Raw genomic sequence first — 7,348 nt, forward strand, 5'->3', positions numbered from 1 at the left:
GTGCGGTTCTAGGTGCTACAGTCAGGGACCGCGCGACTGCTACGGTCGCAGGTTCGAATCTTGCCTCGGGCATGGATGTGTGTGATGTCCTTAGGTTAGTTAGGTTTAAGTAGTTCTAAGTTCTAGGTGACTGATGACCACAGAAGTTAAGTCCCATAGTGGTCAGAGCCATTTATCATCTTGATGTATCACTTGTAGAGGGCAACACCTCCTAACATGCTTGCCAGTACTCGATTATAATTCCTGACATTAATATTTATGGACATTAGTTACTTACTGAGGCTGCACACAGCCACTATCAAACTTAAGCACTTCTTACATTAATTTTAACAGATCTGAATATGTTCAGAACATTAAGGCAATAGATGATCATTGTAAAGACAAGTGCGAGAACAGACTGTAATTAACGATATTGGAATAATAATTCGTCTGTCGCGAACTTGATATAATGTCAAGTTTTCATTTCACAATTTTTTGATTTATTAGCTTTAAGTACACATAAATACGAGGGTTGGAACTTTAATAGTGGCAACTATTTATTTACAGGTCGTACAAAATAGATACGTGTTTCAAAGTTTTACTGACCTTCAAAATAGTCACCAGCATTGTGTGGAAGTCGTAGGATACTCTTAGCAGCGTCAGTTGTGTTGACAGTTCGATCGGCGCGGTCTATTGCCCGACGAATTTGTAGTAGTTCTGAAGCGAATGCCGTGAAGTGTTTCCTTCAGTTTAGAAATCGAGTTGAACTTATGAGGGCTTAAGTCAGGGGAGTGCAGTAGATGGTACAGCACTTAGCAGCCCCATCAGTCAAACAAATAAGTAACAGCTTGCACTGTACGTGCTTGAGCATTGACCGGCAAAATTGTGGTCAGCTCCTGCAGAAAGTGCCATCACTTCTGTCTCTATGCTGTTCATTTTTGAAACACAACCTACGACCAGCTTGGAGACAGAAGTGATGACACTTTCTGCAGGACCTGACCATCATTTTGCAGGACAATGCTCAAACACGTACAATGCAAGCTGTTACTGATTTGTTTGACTGATAGGGCTGCTAAGTGTTAACCACCAACTGCACTCCCCTGACTTTAGCCCTCGTAAGTTCAACTCGATTTCTAAATGGTTCAAATGGCTCTGAGCACTATGGGACTTAACATCTGTGGCCATCAGTCCCCTAAGACTTAGAACTACTTAAACCTAACTAACCTAAGGACATCACACACATCCATGCCCAAGGCACGATTCGAACCTGCGACCGTAGCAGTCGCGCAGTTCCGGACTGAAGCGCCTAGAACAGCTCGGCCACCGCGGCTGGCACTAGATTTCTAAACTGAAGGGAACACTTCACAGCATTCGCTTCAGAACTGCTACAAATTCGTCGGCCAATAAACCGCGTCGCTCGAACTGTCAACACAACTGGCGCTGATAAGAGTATCCTACGTCTTCCACATCGCTGGCAACGGGCTATGCACAATGCTGGTGACTACTTTGAAGTTCAGTAAAACTTTGAAACAGGTATCTATTTTGTACGAGCTGTAAATAAATAGTTGCCACTATTAAAGGTCCAACCCTCGTATATGGCAAATAATTGTGACATAATCATATCCTTTCAGCCAGTATCTGAAATGTACGAGTTTTACATACAAAGCTGTTGTGCAGAATGGGTTGTAAATGGGCGCCAAATTCGATCTGTTAGATTGGGATTTCTTTTTTCCATTTCGAGAGAGATTCTGACCAGGTTTCATGACTGGTGTAGTTGCTGTTGGTAGCTATTCCACTGTGTCAATGTAGACGTGGTGCCCTGACAACATTAAAATGAGAAGTGTCTTGCCATAGAATGAAGCTCCAGATGCCTCTCCAAGCTGTGTTTTAGCTGCGGTAAGGACCTCATTGTTGTACGCATGCATGCGGATTGGAATTCACAACGGACAAACCAGAGCTCAGTTCAGGAGTCATACAAATTTACTAACTTTAGGGACGCAGTTTTTTTTATTCTGTGGGAAATACCAATGAAATTAAGCATTAATCCAGAACGTTCTTACTACAGAAAGCATTTTGTGGCAAGAGTCTCGTTTTAGATTGGGAGGAAAAAGCGTGACACTCAGCAGCGACGAAAACACATGCGAATCAAAGGGATGGGTGGAAGGCATGACGCTCCCACTCCCTTACACAACATTTTAGTAGAAGCATTCATACTTTTACATACGTTTCTAAATTTCACAGCTATCTTTAAGAGAATAAAGTAACAAGAAAACTATAGTGTTTCGAGAACGACAAGGAAAATACAAGCTGCGTCTAACGTCTGATACTTTTCAACTGCTTGAGAGAGGTCCACGTGAGAGAGGTCCACGTGGATGAGATTTCGGCCTGACTGGTTACATTTCAGCCAGATCAAGGCGCACATTGCGGTCCGCCTCAGAAGCTGCGGGGTCAGCACGCCAGACTGCTAACCGAAACAGCCCTGGTCCGGTTCCCGGCCCGATCGGAGATTTTCTCCGCTCTAGGACTAGATCTTGTGTTACCCCTACATTCGTATCCTCATTACTGATATGAAAGTCACTTGAAACACACGGTCGTGTCATCTTTCCACTACTGAGCTGGCTGCATGGGGACGAACCAAAAGCCAATGAACGGAAATAAATGCTCACATTCGCAGGCAGTCAACAATTCCGATACGTTTCACGAGTCCACAGGTAGAACCGGGAGAGTATAGGAAGTAGAGTTAGGGAGACTGAAGGGGACCGTGCGGTTAAAGGCGCTGCAGTCTGGAACCGCAAGACCGATACGGTCGCAGATTCGAATCCTGCCTCGGGCATGGATGTTTGTGATGTCCTTAGGTTAGTTAGGTTTAACTAGTTCTAAGTTCTAGGGGACTAATGACCTCAGAAGTTGAGTCCCATAGTTCTCAGAGCCATTTGAACCATTTGAACTGAAGGGGATGACCCTCCATCAGTGAGAAAGAAACCCAGAAAGAATGACTCCCCAAGCCCAGGTGGATATGGGCGAAAGAAACAGCGTTCCCCTAATTTACATGGTCGCGTAGCCATAGCCTGCAGACCTGTCCTCTTGATCGCAATCCTTAGTGAAATAATGATAATGGTGAGTGCACACTTGCTTCTCAAATCGTCGGAAGTGTGTCTCTCAAACGCTATATTTTTATGGATCACAATTTATTGGACATTATACTAAAGCGGAGTAATAACCACTGATGTAAACAAACTATTATTAGCATTGTATTAATACTTCTTATTAAGGCTTTTAGTATATACTATTGTTGCTATTAAAATCCTAGGCATGTGCTGCACCGTTAATGTGAACGTGACGGCAAGTTATACAGGGTGGTCCACTGATAGTGACCGGGCCATATATCTCACGAAATAAGGATCAAACGAAAAAACTACAAAGAACGAAACTCGTTTAGCTTGAAGGGGGTAACCAGATAGCACTGTGGTTGGCCCTCTAGATGGCGCTGACATAGATCAAACGGATATCAACTGCGTTTTTTTAAAATAGGAACCTTCACTTTTTATAACATATTCGTGTAGTACGTAAAGAAATATGAATGTTTTAGTTGGAGCACTTTTTTCGCTTTGTGATAGATGGCGCTGTAATAGTCACAAACGTATAAGTACGTGGTATCATGTAACATTCCGCCAGTGCGGACGGTATTTGCTTCGTGATACATTACCCGTGTTAAAATGGACCGTTTACCAATTGCGGAAAAGGTCGATATCGTGTTGATGTATGGCTATTGTGATCAAAATGCCCAACGGGCGTGTGCTATGTATGCTGCTCGGTATCCTGGACGACATCATCCAAGTGTCCGGACCGTTCGCCGGATAGTTACGTTATTTAGGGAAACAGGATCAGCCACATGTGAAACGTCAACCACGACCTGCAACAAATGATGATGCCCAAGTAGGTGTTTTAGCTGCTGTCGTGGCTAATCCGCACATCAGTAGCAGACAAATTGCGCGAGGATCGGGAATCTCGAAAACGTCGGTTTTGAGAATGCTACATCAACATCGATTGCACAAGTACCATATTTCTATGCACCAGGAATTGCATGGCGACGACTTTGAACGTCGTGCACAGTTCTGCCACTGGGCATAAGAGAAATTGCGGGACGATGACAGATTTTTTGCAGGCGTTCTATTTAGCGACGAAGCGTCATTCACCAACAGCGGTAACGTAAACCGGCATAATATGCACTATTGGGCAACGGAAAATCCACGACGGCTGCGACAAGTGGAACATCAGCGACCTTGGCGGGTTAATGTATGGCGCGGCATTATGGGAGGAAGGATAATTGGCCCCCATTTTATCAATGGCAATCTAAATGGTGCAATGTATGCTGATTTCCTACGTAATGTTCTACCGATGGCACTACAAGATGTTTCACTGAATGACAGAATGGCAATGTACTTCCAACATGATGGATGTCCGGCACATAGCACGCGTGCGGTTGAAGCGGTATTGAACAGCATATTTCATGACAGGTGGATTGGTCGTCGAAACACCATACCATGGCCCGCACGTTCACCGGATCTGACGTCCCCGGATTTCTTTCTTTGGGGTAGTTGAAGGATATTTGCTATCGTGATCCCCCGACAACGCCTGACAACATGCGTCAGCGCATTGTCAATGCGTGTGCGAACATTACGGAAGGCGAACTACTCGCTGTTGAGAGGAATGTCGTTACACGTATTGCCAAATGCATTGAGGTTGACGGACATCATTTTGAGTATTTATTGCATTAATGTGGTATTTACAGATAATCACGCTGTAACAGCATGCGTTCTCGGAAATGATAAGTTCACAAAGGTACATGTATCACATTGGAACAACCGAAATAAAATGTTCAAACGTACCTACGTTTTGTATTTTAATTTAGAAAACCTACCTTTTACCAACTGTTCGTCTAAAATTGTGATCCATATGTTTGTGACTATAACAGCGCCATGGTGCAACTAAAACATTGATACTTCTTTACATACTACACGAATATGTATTAAAAAATGGAGGTTCCTATTTAAAAAAAAACGCAGTTGATATCTGTTTGACCTATGGCAGCGCCATCTAGCGGGCCAACCATAGCGCCATCTGGTTTCCCCCTTCAAGCTAGACAAGTTTCGTTCTTTGTTGTAGTTTTTTCGTTTGACGCTTATTTCGTGAGATATTAGGCCCGGTCACGATCAATGGACCACCTTGTATATGGTGGTGGTGGGGGGAGGGGGCATTGGAGGGGGGGAAGCGTGGAAGTAAACAGAGACATTCACCCGAGAACCAAATTCTGGATCTGTACCTGAACGAAAATTGCTAACAATGGATCTGTTGGTGGGACCAAAAATCCAAGCTTCCAATCAAAATTAAGAGGGTCGTTCAATAAGTAATGCAACACATTTTTTTCTTAAAGCAGGTTGGTTTTATTCAGCACTCCAGCACCATTCTATTCCCCACTCTTTTGACCACAAAAACCCTATTTTTCAATATCATCTCCATCGAATGCGACGGCCTTACGCCACATTACTGGGAGGGCCTGTATTCCCGCATGGTACCACACTACAGATCGACGTCTGAGCCAGCGTCTTGCGGCATCAATAACCTCCCGATCATCCACACACTGCTTTCAGCGGAGTACATCCTTCATTGGGCCAAACTGATGGAAGTCGGATGGTGCGAAATCCGGGCTGTAGGTTGGATGTGGAGGAACACTCCAATGAAGTTTTGTGAGCTCCTTTCAGGTGTGCAGACTTGTGTGAGGCCTTGCGTTATCATGAAGAAAGAGAAGTTCGTTTGTGAACCGTCGATGACTTCGAATGAGAGTGTCAGCACATTCCAAAATTGCGGCAGTCACAGCAGTATGCGACAGACCGGCACACGGCAGACCGGACAGGTTCGCGCGACCATGTTACGATGGCGGTGATGATAGACATCTCGCTCAGCGACTCTCCGTGCATTTGTTCACTGCCAGGTCTCCGTAGACATTTTGCAGGAGCCTATGAATATCTGCAACGCTTTGGTTCTGCGACAAAGAAACTCAATGACAACTCTCTGTTTGGAACGAACCTATGTTACAGATACCATTTTGAAGGCTAAGAGTAGTGCTGCCAACTATTGGAACGTCATAAAACTATAGGGGCTGGAGCGGGAATATTCTACCATGAATCACAACAAATCCGCATTTTTTAAACTGAAATTAGCCGAGAAAAAAAAGTGTTGCATTATTTACTGAACGCCCCTCGTATGGACGTGCCCAGGGCGAATTTTCGCTTGAGCGCCATTCGAGAGGAGAATTCAGGTGATTCCTACTGTGATGAACCTTCCTGCACGAGATATTTATACTACTAAACCGCTATTCCGGAACCCAGTACCAGTTGCCGGTTGCCTATCTAACCACTTCCACGGGCAACAAAAATTTCATTTTCGATACTTCACGTTATTATTGACTGAATTTAAAAATTTAAAATGCTGTCGTAATTAACTCATTAAGAGCTATAACCTTAGGTTAGAAGTTTAACACAGTTAGAATCTGTGTTTTGTCTCGAACCAGCTTAACTGTCGGTGTGCAAACAACCGGAATTTCATCGTCCGATATTTGAGAATGACAGCACTTAGCGACTTCCAAAAACTTTGCACTTAATTTCAAACTTTTACGAAACTTTGTCTCACTGACACCCCCACAAAACGATGACTGAAATAAAGTTTATTCCTTACTACATTCAAACGCTACAGCCAATCTTCAGCATTAGGCATGACGTGTCAATTTATTACTTACTTATTACCGATTGTGTACGAAATACAGTTTTCAGACACATTAATGCAATAAATGCTCAAAATGATGTCCGTCAACCTCAATGCATTTGGCAATACGTGTAACGACATTCCTCTCAACAGCGAGTAGTTCGCCTTCCGTAATGTTCGCACACGCATTGACAATGCGCTGACGCATGTTGTCAGGCGTTGTCACGGGATCACGATAGCATAATAAACCAGCTTTTAATTAAAATGGAGCGCAAATTACCCAGACTGTATTCATTCGGTGTTTGATAACAGAGCACTTACGGACTTCCAGCAAACTTTAAGCATAATTTCAAACCATTCCTAAACTTTTTCTCGCTTACATGCTTAAAGTCATGTATTTAACATTTGTAAAGTAAACAGACGTTTGAAGCTGTTTTATACATGGGAATTCGATTCCTTAAGGAATCCTGGGTTTGCTGATTTGTAGTGATACCGGAATTTCACTCGTAACCAGTAAGTATCAGAGCCATTTCCATTTGCCTTACAGTTATTAACAGTTAACACCTAGAAAGTGACAGGTGAAACTGGTTTTAACTCACAACTTTGG

Source organism: Schistocerca serialis, chromosome 3 (genome assembly GCF_023864345.2).
Source record: "Schistocerca serialis cubense isolate TAMUIC-IGC-003099 chromosome 3, iqSchSeri2.2, whole genome shotgun sequence".
Taxonomy (NCBI): Eukaryota; Metazoa; Arthropoda; class Insecta; order Orthoptera; family Acrididae; genus Schistocerca; species Schistocerca serialis.